The 24,959-nt window shown below is 43.4% G+C and overlaps 1 protein-coding gene across 1 annotated transcript in view; it reads right to left on the bottom strand.

Annotated features, from left to right (window-relative positions):
- LOC126259233 (irregular chiasm C-roughest protein) overlaps nt 1–17,555 on the bottom strand; it is a 1,966,280-nt gene extending 1,948,725 nt beyond the window's left edge. Inside the window, exon 1 of the mRNA XM_049955850.1 lies at nt 17,209–17,555. The gene's annotated coding sequence lies outside the window, so the exon portion shown is untranslated. The remainder of the gene's footprint in view (nt 1–17,208) is intronic.
- Between the last annotated feature and the right edge of the window lie 7,404 nt (nt 17,556–24,959).

The following is a 24,959-nucleotide window of genomic DNA, read 5'->3' as shown; positions in this document are numbered from 1 at the left end:
TGTTAAAAGTTACATGTAAATATTTGTTAATAAACATTTGATAATAATTACTGAATTCAAATAAAGGTTTTAAAATATTGTGTCCAGTGAGAATTTGTCAAAAACTTTCGTTAATATCTTACTAATTTTACAGAGTTCATTCAACAAAAATGGTTCAAATGGCTCTGAGCACTATGGGACTTAACAGCTGAGGTCACCAGTCCCCTAAAACTTAGAACTACTTAAACCTAACTAGCCGGCCGGAGTGGCCGAGCGGTTCTAGGCGCTACAGTCTGGTACCGCGAGACCGCTACGGTCGCAGGTTCGAATCCTGCCTCAGGCATGGATGTGTGTGATGTCCTTAGGTTAGTTGGGTTTAAGTAGTTCTAAGTTCTAGGGGACTGATGACCTCAGATGTTAAGTCTCATAGTGCTCAGAGCCATTTGAACCAAACCTAACTAACCTAGGAACATCACACACATCCATGCCCGAGGCAGGATTCGAACCTGCGACCGTAGCGGTCTCGCGGTTCGAGACCGACGCGCCTAGAACCGCACGGCCACACCGGCCGGCGTTCATTCAACATTCTGAATTTGTGCAATGGAATTTTTGAGACGGTAGTAGCACAAAAGGAAGAATGAAGAGAATAACTTAAAAATTAGTAATTAACAAAAATAAGTATTCCGATTTCATTTACGTGAAACCTTTCTTCCTTCTTTTCGGAAACCTTGTCTACAATCGAATTAGCAACCTGGTGATTCCGAGAGTAGAACCCTTCATGCTCATGTATGGGAGATTCGGTTAATGAGACGGAAATATTTTGTACTTAACACCGCTGGGAAAACTTCAAAGTCGATATCTTCCAGTGTTTTTGAGAACTACATCGTAGTGTTTTAGGAAAGTTATCTTCAGGCACTGACATCAAAGATCTGCAGGTATGAAGGAAGTCAAAGATAACCAGACTGCAAGTTGCCCATGTTAAACTTAATGGTGTGCGTCACCCTCGACAATAGGGCCGTTGCTGTATTCGGGATGTGCGTCACAGTTCGACGTGGCGGCACAGAGCCGAGCAGCGAAACACGTAACCTGTGAAACTGTACCTAGCACTGGCCAGAGGTGCAATTAGCTGCACTCCTCCGTGTGTAAGCGAACGGTCCGAGGACACGCTGTAATGGCAGAGGAGCGGGGAACGAGCTGCGAACGCGCCATGATTAATTCCTGGCGGGTCAAATGAACGTGGCCGGCGGTGCTCTAGGCCAGGCAGTCGCCCTGACACCGCGCAGAGAGAGGGGCAGAGAGGGAGGAGGGACTGTGCTCGTCGCCGGTGGGGAACGGACGCCGCGCCACGAAATGGGATTGCTCTTTCCCTCGGAAATGGTCGCCGTCGCAGTCGAGACAGCTAATGTCCCGGCTTATGGCTAAATTAACCTGCTACCTTTCCCCGGCCTCTAAAATTAAAATAACCTCCCTCGTCGGACATAAAGTTACTCCCGCGCGGCTCGTGCCCCGGGACAATATGTCAGGGACGACGCTGCGTACCGCCACGTATACGCGCAAGAGTAGGGAGCGGGACAGGCTTCTTTTTTATTTACTTGTTTGTCGCTTTTTTTTCTCCTCCTGCTCGTCCACGCTTTGTAGGAAGAGAGGAACGCAATAAAGGTCATTTGATGCAGTGCACGCAATATCATGCGCGGGTAGGCGGGCCTCTCGAAGTCGACTAGCCTCTTGCGACGCGCCGGCCGGTAGCTTGCCGGGTGGCGGTGTTTTTACTGGGCTCGGGTCGCTGCCACTTTATGACGTAGAAATTTATTACGTCGCCCGGTGCCGGGCCTCCTGCTCAAGGCAGCCTTGCCACACGCACCGGCAGTTATTGCTACGAGGACAACGCTCTCCAGCTCCCCAACTCTTCTAAATCATACTCAAAACATTATGTTTCACAACCATACGAAATAAGGAGATACTAGAAGGAATAGAGGGCTAAAACTGTTTGTGGAAGCTCCTTACCAGAAGGACGGGCTGGTCAGTGGGGCATTTACTAAGGCATCCACCAACAGTACGCCGCACGGGGTAGCCGCTCGGTCTGGGGACTTTGCCACGGTACGCGTGGCTCCCCCTGAAGGAGGTTCGAGTCCTCCCTAGGGCATAGGTTTGTGTTGCCCTTAGCGTAAGTTAGTTTAAGTTAGATTAAGTAGTGTGTAAGCGTAGGGACCGATGACCTCAGCAGTTTGGTCCCATAACAACTTACCACAAATTTCCAAACCAACACTTAACTTTCCACACAAACAAGCCTCTTCGCAAAAACAGCCCCTCTCTTCAATTCACAAATCGCACACAAAAAATTTCCGTAAGACTACGTAGTTGCGCGACACTAGACGGTACAGCGGGCTACAAACAACTGAGGAAATCTCCTACGAAATGAACGGAAAGGTCCAGCAGTTCAAATGGTTCTAATGACTCTGAGCACTATGAGGCTTAACATCTGAGGTCATCAGTCCCCTAGAACTCAGAACTACCTAAACCTAACTAACCTAAGGACATCACACACATTCATGCCCGAGGCAAGATTCGAACCTGCGACTGTAGCGGTCGTGCGGTTCCGGACTGAAGCGCCTAAAACCGCTCCGCCACACCGGCCGGCTAGTCCAGCAGTAAATGCATCCAATAACAGTTCATTGTTGTCTAGAATTGCTCTCTATCAAAATTTCGGCTCGATAGTTTTGGTGCACTAAATAAATCAAGTAGTAAACTGTAGGATTACTAGTAGGATTGGTAGGGAAAGAAACATAAATGAATGTGTAAGAGAGAAACTGGATACCCGACCATTTCTCTTTGTTTTTTTTGTTTGGTTGTTTGTTTGTTTATATTGCGCTTAATCAGAACGATGTAATATTCAATGTTAATCCACTGTATCTTTAAAAAATATAAATTGCACCGTATAAGCAATAAAACTTTGCGCTTTTATGTAACCAAATCACTTACTTTTGATGCAAATACAGTTTACATGCACAAACATAAAAAATGTTTATTATTATTGCTCTTATTTTGTACTTAGTAGAATGTTCTTCATCATGATCAAAGGCAAGAGTTTCCTATTATTATTGATCAATACGAAAGTAGTTCACGAATAACAGAAAAATGTTTTATATGATTTCTACGAGATGTTGAAGCGATGTTTGTTACATTATTGTTTTGCTGGTTTGTTGCCTTCAGTCGAGGAAATTGTGTTTTCTAGCACTGTATGATAAATCTATATTACTTGCATTATTTTGTACTACAACGTTCCTCTGTTTCGCGTTACAGATCAACAATTTTCGTATAAAACCCGGATTAAACATTGACTAGTCCAGTTTTGCTATAAATACTGTTTTTTGTTAAGTAACAGACAGGACGATAAATATGTAGGACAAAGATGGATGCTAAGCTACCCAGCCCATTACATATTCACACACTGTGTCTAGACTTTTCTCCGCTTCCGGCTTTTAGGGAAATCTAGCAAGACACAGATGGCATTGCAAAGAAAGCATCGTTATTTAGCCAAATCCCTACAGGTATGCAACACACTCAACATACAGGTAACGCAGGTCCTAATTTAAATGACCAAAGCCATTAGGAAAACTATCGTAGCTCATGATTACTTATCGTAGTCAATGGTAGCCTACGGTGGTCTTACAATTCTACTGTTGACATACACTAGCAGTTATTGTTCAGAAAACACCAACTGCATCTTGGACTCTTTCAAATTGTACACAACAATTTTGTTTCATGACGATACGAAATTAGAAGGTACTATAAGGTTATGGGGACTAAAAAGACTGAAGAAGAAGCTTATCGCCGGCCGAAGTGGCCGTGCGGTTGTAGGCGCTGCAGTCTGGAACCGAGAGACCGCTACGGTCGCAGGTTCGAATCCTGCCTCGGGGATGGTGTGTGTGATGTCCTTAGGTTAGTTAGGTTTGACTAGTTCTAAGTTCTAGGGGACTAATGACCTCAGAAGTTGAGTCCCATAGTGCTCAGAGCCATTTGAACCATTTGAACCAAGAAGCTTATCATAAGAAGGGACAGACTGATGAACATCAGTTAATGCATCCACAATTATCTGTGAACATCTATCAACACTCATTGCTTAGTAAACAATGCATAGCCCTTGAACTCTTGTTAAATCACACACAAAACAAATGTTCCTTAAGATTCTGTGTAAAAAGCGTGCGAGAAGGACTAGGGGACGTAAATTTCCAAGCGCGCCGCTGGGGTTCGAGCCATAGATATTTTGTGCAAAGGTCGGGATGAAGTCATAATAAATGTTTCTTATTAATATGTAATTCAGTTATCGATTTCATTGTTACAGTGGTTACACACAGTAATACGAGTGTTACAGAAAGGATAAATCACAAGTTTGAACCGTCATTTGCCGCTGTATGCCCAATAGGCCAACTACGTCATCGCTTTGCGCCGTTTTTCCATTTTCTTTTCGACGCAGCCATAGCTCTGGCATTCGCTTTGCACTGGCTATTTTAAAATTTTTTTGATTCCTTTCGATTCGAGTTTTCCTCTGACTTGCGTTTTCTATAATTCCGAACATATTTATGAATCATATTAGACGAAATCTTTGATTATTTTTTATTTTTCAGTTTAGTACCGATGTTACATTACAGCGGATTTTTTTTTATCATCTCGGGCTCTAGCAGCTCTCCGCAAGCTCTTGACAGTGACACGCAAGAGTCCTCGTTAAACACGTTTCCACGTTGCACCAAATTATATCTTTACTCAAAGCTAATTCGTAGAAACGACGTGCATGCGGTTACACTGGTACGATGACGTCATAGCCGAAACAAATACTGCGCGACTAACTTACACAGACATGATTTATTTGTTGCGGGCTCAACCTTTGTTAATGCATTATTAGTCTCGTAAGTATTAGCGATTAAAATCAGACGGTACATGGTCACAAAGAAAAGATCGATGGACGAGGCAATACACGTTTAAAAAAAAAATCTGCCAAGGCATCCTCATACAAACTGTCACCGTTACATTTACGCGTGCAAATCACTTTCATTGCCTGTCGAGGTGCTAATGCTGATTCTACACAACATAAATAATGATGTATTGACACAGCTGTAGACTTTCGGTATCACCATTTATAATGGGTAAACCTGAGTTGTTAGTGCCTCGTCAAGCAATGAAAATAGTTTCGTGCTTTAAAAAAACTAGCAGGAGCAGTAAAAAGAAAGAGGGAAAACCGTGTGCCTTTTCGGGCTCAGTTATCTCTTTAGTCAAGAGTTCAGTGCCGTGTCTGAGTGAGAGAAGGAGAAGGTGAAATATAATGCCAATACTTTAGTCTTCCTGCTCTAGAACAGCAACAAGGAAACCGTCGAGCTTAACGTCGCCATGGGACTGGCGGACCGCCACCTGTCACATAAAACATTTCGGAGAGGTACGGAGTTTAATCCAGAACCCTGGCTATATGTTTGGCTGTGAGGAACTTCTTCACCATTTCAGTTTTCAGAAGGTAATATTACTTGCGATTGTGGCAAATGACACGTTTAAACTGTCCAAATTTAGTGAATTATTCAGAATGACAAATGAATGTAATAGTAAAATATCACTGCGTAACACGTTCTACCTTATTCTTTCCACATCTCCAACCACACTAATAAAATTATAACTTTTCTGCATTCTTTTATTTCACACTCCGCGGACGAAACGGTCCTGTGCCAGAATCTAGGTAATGTTCAATTTATGTGAGTAACTTGCTTCTTAGAATCAGCGCAACATCTTGGCTCAAGTAACAAGTAGGTGCATGCTTCCAAACAAGATCTCGTTTCACACCGACAGTGCATGAAGCAACCGAGCTCTGCGACACAATCATAACTTTTTAAACGTTTTTGTAATTAATGTACTTTTAACCCTTTTAATGTCATTCTCCATGTGTTTATATCGAATGCTATTTTGCCATTTTTTAACCACAATATCGCAACTGTTGCCGCAATTTCTTAACAGCACTTCGCTTGTTAACTTAAATAACGAACATTAAGTTTAAGTAAAACATTAGCTTTATAAACGTCGTTCTTCAGCTGTATTGCCCGGTATTATACTTAGATACCAATATCCTTTGAGTATATTACGTTATCTATTGTGCCCTTGGCACTTACTAAAATTTGCAACTCTCTGCTCTGTTTTATACTGCTCTTATCACTCGTATGGTGCTTGTTAGGTTTCTTTAAATCCATAACACAAAATAATGTGCCATACGGGGTTTTAGAAAATGAGTGCATATTTTCAGAGGTGGGAGTAGGGACCAAAAAAAAGATACAGATGTCCCGTAAGCGTGTGCTCTAAAACACATACCTTAAGAGCTGTGAACATTTGTTCATATTCACTGCTATAAAACATGTATCATCTACTGCAAGCTTCGGGCATGGGTGTGTGTGGTGTTCTTAGCGTAAGTTAAAGTAGTGTGTAAGTCTAGGACCAAAGACCTTAGAAGTTTGGTCCCTTACAAACTCACACACATTTTGAATATACTGTAAGCTCTTTGCTATCACGAACGACCTACAGAATGCAGTAAACAAGTGAGGACATAGATGTCTGTTATTGCCCATGAAGACAGCTTGCAGTAAACACCCGTTAGTGTCCTTACTGTAAACCGTATTCATAGTTCGGTGTAAGTCTGGGCTTACATTAGTTCTAATGATACCAGTTTACGGAATGCTTTTATATTGTATCTTTATCTTTGCACTTACCGCCTTCATGGAAGCCTATTATTCCACACAGGAGGGGGCCGACATGATCTGTTATTTTGTGGCAAATGGAAGAAATGTAATAATGAGCAGATCAAATTAGGATCTCTGCTGTTTCACAATAACAGAATCAAATGTTTTCATGTGTTTACTCATCTGTTAACTGACTTAACATCACCATTTATGATCACAAAGCAGATGAAGTTAAGTAATTCTGCTACCTGGGCAGCAAAATAACCCATGATGGACGTAGCAAGGAAAACACGAAGCAAACTAGCACTGGCAAAAAGGGCATCTCTGGCCAAGAGAAGTATACCGGTATCGAACATAGACTTTAATTTGAGGAAGAAATTTCTAAGAATGTACATATAGAAGATAGCATTGTATGATAGTGAAAAATGGCTTGTGGAAAAACCGGAACAAAAGAGAATTGAAGCATTGGAGATGTTGTGCTGCAGAACATTGTTGAAAATTAGACGGACTGATATGGTTTAAGAACGAGGAGGTTCTGCGCAGGTTCAGTATAGGAACATCCTTTTGTGGTACGGGGTTCGCTTCGTGCTGCCTCTCAGTTGGGTTCCAAACGTACAACGCTGTATTATACACTGAAAAGCCAAAGAAACTGGTACACCTGCCTAATATCGTGAAGCCCCCCGTGAGCACGCAGAAGTGCTGCAACACGATATGGCATAGACTCGACTAATATCTGAAGTAATGCTGGTGGGAATTGACACCATGAATCCTGCAGGGCTGTCGATAAATCCGTAAGAGTACGAGGGGGTGGAGAGCTCTTCTGAACAGCACCTTCCAAAGCACACAAGATATGCTCAATAATGTTCACGTGTGGGGAGTCTGATGGCCGTGGAAGTGTTTAAAGTCAGAAGAGTGTTCCTGGAGCCACTCTGTAGCAATTCTGGACATGTGGGGCGTCGTATTGTCCTGCTGGAATTGCCCAAGTCCGTCGGAATGTACAATGGACATGAATGGATGCAGGAGATCAGACAGGATGCTTACGTACGCGTCATCTGTCGGAGTCGTATCTAGACGTATCAGGGGTCCCACATCACCCCAGCTGCACACACCGCACACCATTACAGCGCCTCCACCAGCTTGAACAGTTCCCTGCTGACGTGCAGGGACCAGCCGAGCTGTCTAAGGCACTGCAGTCATGGACTGTGTGGCTGGCCCCGGCGGAGGTTCGAGTCCTCCCTCGGGCATGGGTGTGTGTGTTTGTCCTTAGGATAATTTAGGTTAAGTAGTGTGTAAGCTTATGGACTGATGACCTTAGCAGTTAAGTCCCATAAGATTTCACACCCATTTGAACATTTTGAACATGCAGGGACCATGGATTCATGACGCTGTCTCAATACCGGCACACGTCAATCCGCTCGATACAATTTGAAATGGGACTCGTCCGACCAGGGAACATGTTTCCTGTCATCAACAGTCCAATGTCGGTGTTGACGGGTCCAGACGAGTCCTACAGCTTTGTGTCGTGCAGTCACGTGGCCTTCGGCTCCGAAAGCCCATATCGATGATGTTTCGTTGAATGGTTCGCAAGCTTACACTTGCTGCTAGCCCATCTTTGAAATCTGAAGCAGTTTGTGAAGGGTTCACTTCTTTCACGTTGAACGATTCTCTTCAGTCGTTGTTGGTCCCATTCTTGTAGGATCTTTTCCCGGTCGCTGCGATGTTGGAGATTTGATGTTTTACCGGATTCCTAATATTCACGGTAGACTCGTGAAACAATTGTACGGGAAAATCCCCATTTCATCGCTACCTGCCATTGTAGCATCTGTAACCGATCTAACAACTGCTCCAGACCCTTGTTGTCTTATATAGGCGTTGCCGACCGCAGCCTATTTACGTTTCTTTGGTGCTTCAGTGTATAACTGTTCATAAGCTTTGTTTAGCAGCCTTCCATTAACAACAGCATGCTAAATGTATGAGTGCATCTTCATCTTTGTTGAAAATTTCATGTCGTATATGACAAACCTCACACGTACTGATTCTTGAACAATAAGGAACACGAGCACAACACTAACATTTTATACGTGAGTGTTTTCTCAATTATGCATAAACATTTGTGAATATCCTCGGCTACCCCATGACGTGATTCTACAGCAGGCGCTACACTAAAAACAATGAAAACAAACAAGCTTTCGGTTTGAAGTGTAGGTGCAAGTCAGACGATTCCACAGGTGAAGAAAACTGTAAGAGCATCGACTTTGTCTCGGATCCTATGAGATCTTCATTTCTGAATTTGGTAATAGACAGTTTTTAATGTAATGTGGCACGGCAGCGTTTCCTGCATGACTAATGCCAAAGTACAGCGAACAGCAGGTGGTGACGCGCGTCTGGTCGCCTTGAGCCTGGAGGGATTCTCTCCAAATGACAGTAGAGAATGGAATATTTTAAACGTATTTGAATGACGCCAGTTATGTTCATTTTCCATGAATCATTTGTCCGATGAATCGTAATGACGTTGAACAAGTCTTTTTATATTCCCATCAAAAATTCATTTGTAAATATGCGTACAGATTGATCATTTGCAAATCATTTACAATATTTTAATTTATTTAATTTTTTTAAGAAGACACACAGATGTTAGTTTGCAATTCCTACCACCAACTTTTATATATTACAGTAATAGAAACTCTTCTACGGAATAGAAGGAACTGTCAAGGAGAAACATTTTCGGTTTATTTTGATATTTCACTGTGCTATCTGTCAGACATTGTATATCACTGGGTAAGTGATCAAAAATTTCGGTTGCAGCACTGTGGACCTCTCTGTGCTAAGAGCAACATTAACGTGGCGTAATTATTGACATTTTTTCCTTCTGGTATCGGAATTATGTACACCATTTTTCCTATTGAACTGTAATGGATTATTTACAACATACTTCACGAGGGAATAAATATATTGTGTAGAGGCAGTTAGAATGCCTAACTTCTGAAACAGATGTTTACTAGATGATCGTGTGTGATCACCACATATTATTCGTACAGCAGTTTTTGAGCAATAAAATCTTTCTTTCTTAAATATGAATTACCCCAGAACATTGTTCCATGTGGCATAACAGAATGAAAATATGAAAAATGTCAACTGATTGATTTGTCTTTCGTCAAGAACTAAGCTGATATGAAGTGCAAATCGGTCTGAACTAAATTGCTTAAGGAGTTCCAAAATGTGCTTTTCCGAGTTTAAATTCTCATCAGTGTGGACACCTACGAATTTTTGAATCTTATTGCCTGTCATTTAATCATTTCCTCCCCCCACAGATGTGTAGAACTGCAGGTTTTTTTTGTGGAGGGTGGACTATTCGCAGAGTCAGTGATACTTTTAACGAACTTCTGTACCATTTCTAATGTTGTGTATGTTTACTAGGAGTGATTACAATAGTGGTGTCATCTGCTTCTTGCATATTGGACTGCAGGTCGTTTACATGTATGAGGAATAATAGCGGACTTAAGATTGCGCCATGAGGAAGCCCATACGTGACCTCTCCCCAGGCGGAACTGTGTTCCCAGATTACGTTGACTGAATTACTAAATGCTATTTTCTGCATTCTTTTAGTTATATATGACATTATCCATTGGTTGGGTATACCCTCAACCCCACAAAACCTCAGTTTATGGAAGACAATTTTGTGGTTCACGCATTCAAATGCTTAGGATAGGTCATATAAAATACCACCATGCGCTGTTTTCTTATTTACCGCGTTTAAAAATTGGTGAGAAACTCTTTTCCGTAGAGAAACTCTTCCACATCCAAACTGTGATTCACTGAGGATATTACTGTTGTTCAGGTGAGACACATTCTGGAACACATCACCTTTTTTTATAGAGGTGTTTTTAACAACAGCTTATTTTAGTCTCTCTTGACAAATGCCTAGAGTTAGCGGCGCAATGTGTATTTAAATAAGACAGGTCTTATTATATGGAAACAAATCTTTAGCATCTATTGGAAATACCATCATATCCAGATGAGCTGTTAATTTGAGTGAATATATAATTTTCTTAATTTTAGAAAGAGAAACTGTTGATCGGATGATTGTGAATTTTATGAGAGCTGGTGTTGAAACATTCTACTGTGATTTTTCTCTTGAGTTCTGTGTTTCTGTATATTCTACCATATTTAAGAAAAGGTTATTGTTATCTGTGACTCATCATTTACAATCCTTCAATTCAGTTCAGTAGTGATGTTATCCTATTCTGTGGCTCTATCTTCTGTCTCTCGTGTCACTACATTCCAGCAGCATTAAGTCTGTTGTCGAAATTACTGTTTCCTGGCATAATGTGCTGTTCTTTGATTTTTACCAACTCTTCTTAGTAATTATGAGTAGGTTTTTTCGTGTGCAACTACTTCAGAATCTCTATTTGTTCTTGTCAACTGGCATATTTCCAGTTTCTTTTCCCACTGTACTTTAATCCCTCTAATGATAGATATATTTTACATGTCTGTTTAACGTCTTTTTGATTAACTTATGCGAAAGATATTTTGAAATAATGATATGAATTTAACATGGAATAGATTCAATTTTACTCCTGCAATTGGTCTCATATAAATTTCATCCCTTATTGGAATTATTAATTATTCTAACTTCCTTGCACTGAGGAGGGCCAATACTGTAAAGCACTATCCTATTAATCCTAAGTAGCTGTGCATCATTATCAGAGAAAGCATTTGTTGCTCGATCATAGTGCAGAGTTAGTTAGGATACATAAGATAGTCATCAACCGTTTTTCACATCGAATCTTTTATGTTCTTTCAATAAAAATTTTCAGTGTTTAATGCAGTCTCAAGGAGAGCTCTTTTACACCATGCATTCATTATGTATGAACAATACCTTAAATGAAGTCTGAAGAGAAGGAGATGTTTTCTATTTTCATTCATACCAATACTGAGGTCAAATACCAGTGTTTAATAAGATGTGGTGAACTGATGCATAAGTTATGAGAGAGAACTGATTAGCCGTACACTGATCAATATATGCTCGGAAGATAAGATCATTCAAAGTAAATTGTATTACATTAACACAAATTCATTGAGAAGCTCAGTTCCTTTGTGAAGGAGCATAGATTTCCTTCAGAAGAAACTTAATATCACACTTCCAAGTATGCTTTCAATATCTACAGCTCTAAGTTTCTAAAATATTGAACTTAACTGATTATTCGACAATCTCATTACTGTAAAATTTCCCTTTTCTTGCTTGAGCGACAATCGGTTTTTCGTACCGCACTATACCGCACGTATTTCACAATGACAAGCGTCGCGTTGTAAGCAAACGGAAAAAATCTCTGAACGATTTATTATTTTTAGTGACAGGTCGTTGATACATCAAGAAGAATCAGTGGACACAGAACAGAACACAGTGACACCCGTATAACCACACGCGAAATGAATGTGGGTCTGTTAAGATCGATAGCGGAATTTCATTAAAGGGAGACGGGGCAAAAAAAAAAAAAAAAAAAAAGACCAGGAAAGAATGGCTGGCAGGTGCAAGTCTGGCGCACCGTGGCGCGTGTAGGCGTTCCGTAATTCAGCACCCGCTCAAGGCGGGCAGGCTGCACGCGCCTCTCCTGGGAAGAGCAGTTAATCAACCTGACGTATTAGTGCGGTGTATCGATCTTGGCCCGGAACACACGGCCTTCCGGGCTCCTAAACGTGGAGCCAAGCGCGCTCGGCAGCCTGCGAATGCGGCCTACACGCTACACACTGCGGGCCATTCGGGGGACACGAGCGCACACAGCCCGCTGTCGCATTCAGCGGTGCCCTGACCCTCGGTAACGGCTGAGCTTTGGTGTTCACGGTCTAAGCCGACCAGCTTACTCTGCGAATATCTTTCGATACTGTTAAGCCCTCATTCACGGTGGCTCCAACCTAAGAGAATTAGCCTCAATGAAATTAAAATCTTATTCACTTAAATGGGCCTTGAGAGAGTAACTTATTATTTACGGCCTTCTTAACCTGTATGATTATTTTCTGCTCCTTTTGAAAAGCTGGAAGCGTAAAGGCGTAATGCCAGTTTCACATTGTCGCTTAGTCAAGAGAATACGATCTTACCGATCATCGGATCAGATTTGTGACTAACTCCAGGAGGTCCTTGCCGATACAAGTCCGCTACGGTCGCAGGTTCGAATCCTGCCTCGGGTATGGATGTGTGTGATGTCCTTAGGTTAGTTAGGTTTAAGTAGTTCTAAGTTGTAGGGGACTGATGACCTCAGAAGTTAAGTCCCATAGTGCTCAGAGCCATTTTTTTCGATACAAGTCAACAAGTCGCTCTTGAAGAACAAAATCGACCGATGTAAAGGTAATTTCAGGACTGCGACAGGACCATTAACGTTTACAATGTGTATAAATGGTCTAATGGATAATGTAGTCTAATGGATAAAGTCAAGAGATCCATAAGGCTGTTCGGTTGTCTGTAAGGAGATAGCTACGCCAGAATACTTTAGCGAATCCAGGAAGACCTACAGAAGATCTATGACTGGGTCGGACACAGGCAGTTTACGCTGACTATAAGTAAATGTAAACTGCTGCACACAAACAGCTGAAGAAATGTAATATTGCACTCTTACTCTACTGGCGAAAAATCACTGAAAATACTAACTATCGTAAAATGCCTATGAGTAACCATTCGGATCGCCCTAAAATGGAATGAACACGTAAAACAAGTTGTAGGAAAAAGAGAAGCCAGGCTGACATTCAGTGGAAAAATCTTAAGGAATTGTAACGCATCTACGAAAGAAGCGGCTTACAAAACACTTGCCGACATATCCTTGAGTACTCCTCATCATTATGGGACCCTTACCTAGTAGGATTAATAGAAAAGATAGAGAAGATTCAACGAAGAGCAGCGTGTTTCGCCACTGAATCGTTTAGTGTTCACAAAAGTGTTATGGAATGCTCAAAAACTTGTGTCAGACGCTACAACAGAGGCGGTGTGCATTACAGAGGGAATTACTATTGAAATTCATGGAGAGCACATTCTGGGAAGAGTCCGGCAACATATTACTTACCGTCACATACGTCTCGCGAAATGAACACAACAAGAAAATTCAGAAAACTGGAGATAGTAAGGACGTCTACCAACAAACCAAGTATCCTCCATTAAGGGCTGCGTGAAAAGAGATTCTACCTATGCCATCAGTGGATGCTTAGACGGCAGCATTATCGCAGTTACACCTACAAGCCCCAAAGGGAGGAAGGATAGATTTTTAACTTCTCGTCAACGTCCGTATTATTGGAGACGGATCAGCATCCTTTACGGGAGGAGGAAATTAATGTGTATTTCAAGCGAACGTATCAGATTACGCCACTATTGGTTTAGGAAACCTTAAATTATGAACAAAATTATTTTTTCCCACCAAGGCCAAAATGTTAACACGTAGAGTCTTGGTGAGTAACGATGAGACCTTTCAAAGAATTTCTTACTGTGTATCCTAAAACTAAAAGAAATGTCATTAAAGCTGAACATGGATTTCAACTTGAGTCTACTATTTTTGAATCACTGCGCCACCTCGTTCAATATATGGGACAAAAGACCAATTTTACATCGTCCCACAAGCGACTGTTGCATGATCGCTTCAGACTGCATAATGTTATATATAATCTTTCTTTATCTGCTTCAACAGGGTTTTTGAACAAAGGAGAATTGGAAGTATAAAAGTAGACGCACAGCCTCCTACAAGAGTATGAGATACAAGAGAAAAACTTGTAGCCTGACTGTAAGTAAACGTAAACTGGCATATACTTATAGCGAAATCACGGAAAACTGGAAATGGACATGTTTGTCCGGTATTTTTTGTGGGACCATATAATATCACACTGACCTTATGTTAATGAATGGAATCACTCACCGTCCCACGAGTAGTTAATAGACTTAATAATTTGTAAAGAGCTGACAGTTAATTTTTACCACTGCATGTTTCGACTCTCCTGCAATGTGACAGATACGGTGTTCGTAAACCTTTCAGTTCTTTGGAGACACGAATTGCAGACAAGAGAAAATTCAGAAGGCACGTTATTGTGGCATTTCCCTTAGCTGGATGGAAGAGAATGTAGGCTAGTGGAAAACTGAAGTCAGCACCGAATGGAGCACCCAAGAAGTAAGTAACTACCCTAGTCCTTTCACTTGGCTGGTTCAGTGAAAGCGATTATAGCGATGCCCCGCATGGAGATACGCTCGAGATAGTTTCAGATGTGATGCTCCTATAAGTGAAAGAGAAAACGTCATATGGGGAACACATAGAAAACCTACGAATTTATGTGTGAACTAGCGCTGACAATTATCACTCTTGTCTTATGAAAACTTCAAGTTTTCTTGACCTACGCAGGTCTCCATGTCTTTCAGACTGTCAAATACTATTTCACCTAACAGACAGGCTATAGTACGAAACATTTTTCAAACCAAAATGCCCAGAATATCTGTTACCAAAATTAGACACTGCCGAGAAAAGAGGCGATGGTCTATCGCACTACTGCGGAGTACTGATACCTGACGGAACTATTTATTTACAAAACTGCTCATCTGCCTGTTACAAAATTTATATATTGTGACTAAAATCATATGCGTATTATTTACGCTGTATAGTTCTCACGTGTGAAACATTTTCACCTTAAATGGAAAAATGTATTGCCAAGATGTCTGTGTAGCAATGATAATTTATTGATAGAAGATACTGTTTAAGATGGATATTCGTCAATTTTAGCATACTTTCATAAACGGTCTTGGGCATGTACATGACAATCTACCCACCATAATCGAATTAATTATCTACACCTAAGAAAAATAGAAATTAGGTAAGAAAGAAAACTGTAGATTACACTTTACAGGTAACATTATAGGCCTAATTATTTATCATGTCTGAAACAAAATTTTATGCATATTTAACAGAAAGATTCTTTGATGACGGCAAAGCGTACCGAAACATATCTTGAGTCAAGCGGAATACGGAACTTGTGCATTACAAAAAGAAAAGTTCCGTGTTGATCATTATTTCTGCAAATACGCCGACTAGAGAACACCGTGAGAGTAAAAGGTGACCAGCTTGCTTATTATTTATGTACAGTTGGTGATTTGTGGGGCATCCCCAGATGCATGTTACGAAAGTAGGCTCACGAAAGAGAAAAGCTGTCTAGTGCTTCCTCAGATGCTTCATTGTCGATGAGCGCTACAATACAGGTATGTATACAAAAATACTAGTCAGAGGCTTTTCTGTTACAGGAATAATTTCCATACGCTACAAGTCGGTCTGCCACCACTAGCAAGATTTAAGAGGGTTAGGGGGGCAGTATCGTCACACTCTAGACGAAGTCATGGCCAGCTCGTCACCTAATCTAACGTAGACCTCGAGCTGCCAGACAAATCAGTCACCACAACGAAAGTTTCGAGGGTAAAATTGGGGGAAGGTGCAGGAACAAACTTGAATCCGTGACAGTGTTTATAAAGAGACACGACCATCGAGTTCTGCCGCAGCGTAGCCTAGCATCAGAGGCAACGCAACAGCCACCCAGCCGACGGTTGGCGTCCGGGCAGCGGTAGGCTGGCGATATTTTGGCAGCGTTATCGAGCGCATGCGTGAGCCGGGACAGTCGCGGTGCCTGTCTAGCGTACTACTCGACGCTCCCCTCGTCTGGGGAGCAGACACTCTCACAGCCCTCCCGAACTTGCCGCATTTTTCCAAGAGATCGCGTGACGCCGGGGGTGTCTCGACGAGCGGGAGGAAGCGACGCCTGTGACGTCACCGAGTGGCGAGGACACCGCACTTCCAAACACTCGTCACGTTTTCCTCCCCACACTGCGTGGGCGGACCGCAAGGGTACGAGGCGATGAAGTGAAGCTGCAATCAAGTCTATATTTTGAAGACCGCACTGCTTCCACCCTCCACCGGTCGCGCCGTTGTATTGTGTACACCTGGGTTATTTTAACTGCCCATCGTTCCCTGTCAATTTCTCGGGCCACTGGCGTCAGTTATGCGTCGTGACAATACTCTTACCGCCTGCCCCTTCCCAATACTCTGTTGCGGGCACGTAAACAATTTAATCAGTACGTGGCTGACTGTTGTAGCGAATCCAACACGTGAACGGTGGAAGGTTATTAGCTCTGGTCCTACGGGAGACTGTATGTAGTAGCTGTCATTCGACCTTTCTGCCACTTATGTGGGGACCTACAGTTATCTATTTGTAGGACAACGTCAACAGTGATACCGTGCGGTCTGCCAGAACAGGCCGACGAGTAGGCTACTCATATGGTGACCGCACTGAATCTAAGGCTATAGCTGCATCTACAAGAGCGCGATCTATAGTTTAACGTGGACTGCTTCGCACGAAGCACTTGGCAGTTTTCACATTAACAAATTATCGCCAAATGTGAAGGAGGCGGTAAGATTCTTAGGACTGGCTGGTGAACCAATCCAAAGCTATTGGTCATGCGGTCAGGCATTTACCTGCAGAGGCACTCAGTCAAACAGAATGCGAGCACTCTTACCTTCAAGCGGAGTGGTGACTGAAGGGCGCAGTTGTGTTGACAGTCGTCGCGGCAACAATCACCAGTTAGGCTACACCACGTATCACTTGAACCAACGTCAACAAAATACACGCACAGTCACTCGGCTGGAGCGCACGTCGCACTGGAAGCTGACGTCCGCGCGGCGCAGCGCGGGAACGGGAGAGCAGGACCGGGAGGCGTTTCCGTAGTACGGCACTGCTGCACACGTGCTTTGCTGTGCGGCGGCGGCAACGATGACGACGACGCTATCGATCCCGCACAGTAGGGTCGCGTGAATGAGCTGTGACGCGTGCAGCGTGCTGTGTGCGGACGGCCCGGCGCGGCACTGCGCGACGCTCAGACTGAGCCCGGCCAGCCGCGCGCCCGCCGCCGCCGCGTCCCCCCACCACGCGGCCGCCGGGCCGGGCTACCTGTTTACCGTGCGCGCGCGCAGCCCGCGTCTCCGCGAGCCACACGCGACCGGCGCGAGGCCGCCACGCGACCCGCCGCTCGCCGCCGCCGTAGCCTCCGCCCGGCAGCACGCACCGCCCGGGACGGCTTGCTGCGACTCTCAGGGTCAACGCCGTCCGGTACACGCGTCGCCGCATTGGCCCAGCTGCGTTATTACCTCGACAACTTCCATTTCATTAAAACTGAAACAACCATACTCTGTTCTTTATCATTTAACAGCAACCATATTTACGAAACAAATTAGGGAATTCGGTGCCATAAATTTGTGCACACCTCAAAATCTTCATCATTTCATCCGTCTTCCGTCGTTCCTCAGTCACAAAAGTCAGTATCAGTAGGGCCTATAACAAAAAGGGTTGTACACTGAAGCGCCAAAGAAGCGGGTATGTTGTTGTTGTGGTCTTCAGTCCTGAGACTGGTTTGATGCAACCCTCCATGCTACTCTATCCTATGCAAGCCTCTTCATCTCCCAGTACCTACCGCAACCTACATCCTTCTGAATCTGCTTAGTGTATTTATCTCTTGGGCTCCCTCTACGATTTTTACCCTCCACGCTGCCCTCCAATACTAAATTGGTGATCCCTTGATGCCTCAGAACATGTCCTACCAACCGATCCCTTCTTCTAGTCAAGTTGTGCCACAAACTTCTCCCCAATCCTATTCAATACTTCCTCATTAGTTATGTGAATTACCCATCTAATCTTCAGCATTCATCTGTAGCACCACATTTCAAAAGCTTCTATTCGCAAGTGGCTGGCTCAGTTGTAAGATCGGTTACTGCTGCTACAATGGTAAGTTATCAACATATAAGTGACTACGAACGTGGTGTTATAGTCGGCGCACGAGCGATGGTTAAAAAATGGCTCGGAGCACTATGGGACTTAACATCTGTGGTCATCAGTCCCCTAGAACTTAGAACTACTTAAACGTAACTAACCTAAGGACATCACACACTTCCATGCCCGAGGCAGGATTCGAACCTGCTGCCGTAGCGGTCGCGCGGTTCCAGACTGTAACGCCTAGAACCGCACGGCCACTCCGACCGGCACGAGCAATGGGACACAGAATCTCCGAGGTAGCGATGAAGTGGGGATTCTCCCGTACTACCATTTCACGAGTGTACCGTGAATATCAGGAATCATGGAAAACATCAAATCTCCAACATCACTGCGACCGGAAGAAGATCCTGCAGGAAGGGGATCAAAGGTGACTGAAAAGCAAACTCCCGCAGATTTCAAAGCTGGGCCATCGACAAGTGCCAGCGTACGAAACATTCAACGGAACATCATCGATGTGAGTTTTCGGAGCCGAAGGCCCTCTCGTGTACCCTTGATGTTTTCAAGACGCAATGCCTTACCCCTTGCCTAGGCCCGTTGATGAGTGGAAACGTACTGGCTGGTCAGACGAGTTTCGTTTCTAATTGTATCGAGCGAATGGACGTGTACGGGTATGGAGACACGCTCATGAACCCTCTGACCCTGCATGTCAGTAGGGTACTGTTCAAGCGGGTGGAGGCTCTGTAATGGTGTGGGGCGTGTGTAGTTGGAGTGGTATGAATCCCTGATACGTCTATATACGGCTCTGATTGGTGACGCGTACGTAAGAATCCTGTCTGATCACCTACATCCATTCATGTCCCTTGTGCATTCCGACGGACTTTGGCAATTACAGCAGAACAATGCGACACCCCACACGTCCAGAAATGCTGGAGAGTGGCTTCAGGAACACTCTTTTGAGTTTAAACACTTCCGCCGGCCACCAGACTCCCCAGAAATTAGCATTATTGAGCATATCTGCGATGCCTTGTAACGCGCTGTTCAGAAGAGATTCTCACCCCTTCGTACTCTTACGGATGTGTGGACAGCCCTGCAGGATTCCTAGTGTCAATTCCCTCCTGCGCTACTTCAGACATTAGTAGAGTCCACGCCAGGTCGTGTTGTGGCACTTCTGCTTGCTCACGGGACCCTACACGATATTGGCCAGGTGTACCTGGTCAAATGTTCAAATGTGTGTAAAATCTTATGCGACTTAACTGCTAAGGTCATCAGTCCCTAAGCTTACACACCAGTTAATCTAAATTATGCTAAGGACAAACACACACACCCATGCCCGAGGGAGGACTCGAACCTCCAGCCTCACAAGCGGGTGTACCTGTTTCTTTGGCTCTTGAGTGTATAATAAGGCCTTGCACAGGTACCTTTGGCGACCAACAGAGAGGCAGCACGATGGGAACGCCGTACCACAGAAGGGTGTTCCTATATTGAGGTGGCGTTCTTGAAAGTAGCAACTGCCCTGTCACAGTGAAAATTTATGCTACAACTAAATCATGATAATTTTAGGAATTTCAAAATAACGTCAGATTTTGTTTAACCCTTAACATGCGCTGCAGAGTCTCTGGGACTCCAGGAAAGTAGGAAGTTGTAGCAACTTTATTATTTGTTGATCAGGAATCATGCCCTGTTTACTTCCTTCCTATGCAATCTGTTATAAAGACAAGCATTGTAAACAACGAACTTAGAATCCCCAGGACTCTGCAACACAGTTAGTGTAATATTTTCAGTTGGGTTAATATGCCCACGAATCAAAAAAACGTTATCGCTACTGATCCTAATTTTGAAGAAGTGTACTGAGATTGAGGACTGTGATCTTGACTGTTCACATCGAGATGGCGATCGCGAGAGCAACATTACATCGAAAACGCTATTCCGTGATCACGAAAGAGCAAGTGGACATTCTAGCGATGAATCTGATGTCGAAGATGAGATGCAGGTTACTGAAAGTGAAGACGAAAATTTTGTGTTGAGTACATTGCAAATCTACGAGACTCCCAAATATTAACTGTTTCTGTGTGCATTTTTAGGGACCGTTGTCAATATTTTACGGTTTTGCTACAGAAGTAAATGTATGCCCTTAGTTCAGGGTTTGTCAAACGTGTATTCGATTTTTTTTTGGAATAAAATACAGCTGAAAGACTATGTGTACTCTTGTAATGTTTTTCGTTACAGATTTTTGCTTCTAAATTGGCTGTAAAAATAATGTTTGTTCCCTTATACGTCTTTCAGTACGTGTATGTTCCAAAACAACAACAAAAAGTCGTTACCAGACACAACACAGTTTTGGAGTCGTTAGGACTCCACAGCCAACTTAGTATTAAAATTTCTGACCTCGATAGTTACCGTTCAAAGCCCTAGACATTATTCTCAGTTTCATTAGTTCAGTTCCTTCTCTTTTACGGAGTAGATTCTTATTGCAGTGAGTCTTATGTTACCATGTCTTGCTTGTTATCTTGCCAAGAGCACTTATTAGTTTCCATGGATCTCTTAACAGCAAGTCATCTTGCCCATAGGTAAACCAATTATTACTGCCCATTCGTTCAAAGTTGATTCCGCCGCGATCTCTGCAGGTAATACGCCTTCAGAGCATACTTCCCAGTACCTTGTGAGCCTATAGCGTGTATTATGCGTAGGCGTAACGGAGACAGCCTACTGCGTCTTGTGCGTTTCGTCACTTTGCATTGTAGATGTTCACTGTCTTTAGTTTTTATCCATGTGTGTAGATTCTTGTGAAATAAACGTGCAATAACTGATTTAGTTTTTCTATTACCTCGGCCAGCCTTCATTGCGGATTGACCAGGGTCGTCAGCCATAGTTATGTATGAAGCACTATACTTCTAACAACTTGTTGCATAAATTCCTTCTTATCTTGTGTACCCACACAGTGGATACCTTTTATTTAGTTTCCCCTTCCAAGACAGACAATTTAATACAACCTTTCCCACTAACAGGTACATCTCGACTGGTCTCAACCTAACTCAGTGAATGACGACTATCTGATCTGTAACATTATATGTCCTGCATCCGTTAATAAAGGTCATTACAGTAGCGTATACTGCGACACTGCAGAATGACTGCGGCAACTGTTGGTAACTGAAGGCAGGTGACTGTTTGTTTGTGAGCTATTTGTCTCACGTCATGCAGAAACAGGATGTAGTCCCTGTTATCTGCAGCTTCTGTTGCCTCAGGACATAGCTAAGTCGGATGGATCGTATTTTTTGTATGACCTACGACAGAAACATAATATGGTCGCTATTAGGTGCGCCATCTATGATGACAAGCCATGACTATGTGGCGTCACACTGGGGACAGGCCCGACCATGTGGCACCCTCGGTGCATGTGACACAGTCGGTGTATAAAGACATGGTGGCAGGCTAGATGTTTATTGTGCGCCACAACACCGTGCCAAACGTGAAGAAGTGACAAAAAATGTTGCTGGAGAGATACATGGATGACTACCCAGGTGTGACCGCTTTCTCCTAGCAATAGCAGCACGTTGTTGACTGCTGAGAGCTCTTTCTGATGGCGCCGGTAGTCCTGTACCACCAGCTGCCAAATCTGTTCGTGATCTGGTAGCCAACTTTGGCGTACAAGGCGGAGGATGTACATGAGCGTTGGGGCCTCCCCAGTGCACAACGTTGCTTGCGATGAAGTTGGCGTACAATGGGAGGTTGGTAATGGCTGCTTCCACAACAATTTCCAAGGGAAAAGATACTGAATATCATAACTTTAACTTGACGGGCAGCGCGGGGTTTTGTTTGGAATGTTGGCTGAAGCCTTGAAAAGAGGAATCAAATATTTATTGTCGGTGAATAATGTGACGTGTTTACCATGCACATAATCAGGGTATATTTTAAAGGCAGAAATGATGGGTATTGCTTCTTTCTCAATCTGGCTGTAGTGTCTCTGTACAACAGCGAGGATTTCAGACAGAAAAGCGAATAGGAATTCCAGCCCATCAGCCACATGGGAGAGGACAGCCCCCCTAGACCCCTCCCTCATGGTCTGACGCATCTGCTGCCAGGATAAGCCATTTGATGGAATCATATGCTGTGAGGCACATGGTGTAGAGAAGGAGCTGTTTTAGGTCTCTGAAAGCTTTGTCACATGCCGGTGTCCATTGTCAATGGACGTTTCTCTGCAGTAGGTGTGTAGTGGGTCGGCAATGGCAACTGCGTGGGGAACAAACTCTCTGTAGTAATTCGATTGTCACAACACCTATTTCAACTGGCTAGTATTGGTTGGAGCGAGAAGCTTTTGTACGTTCTCAATATACTGAGATGTATGGTGGATGCAGAAGCACTAAAAATGTGTACGAGATATTCAACATGACATTTTGGATTGGCCTGTAGGAGGAACATGAACGGAGGGTCCAAGTTGTTGGCCAGGGTATGGGTATGTTTGCCTATGACGAGAATTCTGTCTAAGTGATTTGCTGTCCCTGGTACATCATGAGTTAAATTCTCCAGATACTGTTGGAATATTTCTGGTGCATCGGCTGTACGAACTGGAAGTCTGTTGTAGTGGAACAAGCCAAAGGGAGTGTTGATGACTCGGATGCAATGGGATTCAACATCCAGTGGCAGATGGACGTGTGTCTCCCTCAGGTAAATTTTTCCAAACGCTTTACCGCGCGTTAGATGGCTGTGATGTCCTCTGCCTCAGGTATTGCATACACATCGGTGATTGACTGGGCATTGGTGGTTGTCTTTAAATCTCCATAAATGCGTAAGGCACCTTTGGTTTTTCTGCAGTGACAATGAGCGTTGCCCGTTGTCTGTTGAGTACTGGAATGGGAAAGCCCTCAACTTATAGGCTTATCCCTGAGTTCAAAAGGAATACTTCTAGCCTTAAAAACTTTGGCATTTCTGGCGGAAGGAGGGCTATGAGGACTTAAAAGTCTCTGACACCCGAAGAGGGTTGTGGAAATATGGACATGTATTTTTGACATAAATCTTTGAGATACTGGTTTGCACTTCGGCATTTGACTGCGGGATAGAGTTTGAATTTCTAATCCAATTGCATTAAAAATGTCCATGCCTAAGAGACCACGAAAATCCTGGCCGTGGTGTTGTGCAAGCAATACTGCACTTGCGCCGTGAATAGTCCGTGCTGTAATATGATTCCCAATTGATAATTATCTCGGCAGACGCTGTATCTATCAGCAAGCAGAAGGGCATGCTACTGATTTTTACAGTTAATGACAGACAGAGTGTGGGAACACAGATTGAATATACAGGGTGGTCCATTGACCGTGAACGGGCCAAATATCTCACGAAATAAGCGTCAAACGAAAAAACTACGAAGAACAAAATTTGTCTAGCTTGAAGGGGAAACCAGATGGCGCTGCGGATGGCCCGCTAGATAGCGCTGCCATTGGTCAAACGGATATTAACTGCGTTTTTTTTAAGTAGGAACGCCCATTTTTTATTACATACTCATGTAGTACGTAAAGAAATATGAATGTTTTAGTTGGACCACTTTTTTCGCTTTGTGATAGATGGCGCTGTAACAGTCCCAAACATATGGCTCACAATTTTAGGCGGACAGTTGGTAACAGGTAGGTCTTTTAAATTAAAATGCAGAACGTAGGTATGTTTGAACATTTTATTTCGGTTTTCCTATGTGATACATGTACCTTTGTGAACTTGTCATTTCTGAGAACGCATGCTGTTACAGCGTGATTACCTGTAAATACCACATTAATGCAATAAATGCTCAAATGATGTCCGTCAACCTCAATAAATTGGGAAATACGCGTAACGACATTCCTCTCAACAGCGAGTAGTTCGCCTTCCGTAATGTTCGCACATGCATTGACAATGCGCTGACGCATGTTGTCAGGCGTTGTCGGTGGATCACGATGGCAAATATCGTTCAACTTTCCCCACAGAAAGAAATCCGGGGACGTCAGATCCGGTGAACGTGCTGGCCATGGTGCTTCGACGATCAATCCACCTGTCATGAAATGTGCTATTCAATACCGCTTCAGCCGCACGCGAGCTATGTGCCGGATATCCATCATGTTGGAAGTACATCGCCATTCTGTGATGTAGTGAAACATCTTGTAGTAACATCGGTAGAACATTATGTAGGAAATCAGCATACATTGCACCATTTAGATTGCCATCGATAAAATGGGGGCCAATTATCCTTCCTCCCATAATGCCGCACCATACCTTAACCCGCCAAGGTCACTGATGTTCCACTTGTCGCAGCCATCGTTGATTTTCCGTTGACAAAAGTGCATATTATGCCGGTTTACGTTACCGCTGTTGGTGAATGACGCTTCGTTGCTAAATATAACGCGTGCAAAAAATCTGTCATCGTCCCGTAATTTATGTTGTGCCCAGCGTCAGAACTGTACACGACGTTCAAAGTCGTCGCCATGCAATTCCTGATGCATAGAAATATGGTACAGGGGCAACTGATGTTGATGTAGCATT

This window comes from Schistocerca nitens, chromosome 5, assembly GCF_023898315.1.
Source record: "Schistocerca nitens isolate TAMUIC-IGC-003100 chromosome 5, iqSchNite1.1, whole genome shotgun sequence".
NCBI classification, from domain to species: domain Eukaryota; kingdom Metazoa; phylum Arthropoda; class Insecta; order Orthoptera; family Acrididae; genus Schistocerca; species Schistocerca nitens.
The sequence above is the reverse complement of the archived record's forward strand: the minus strand, read 5'-3'. Positions and strand labels throughout refer to the sequence as shown.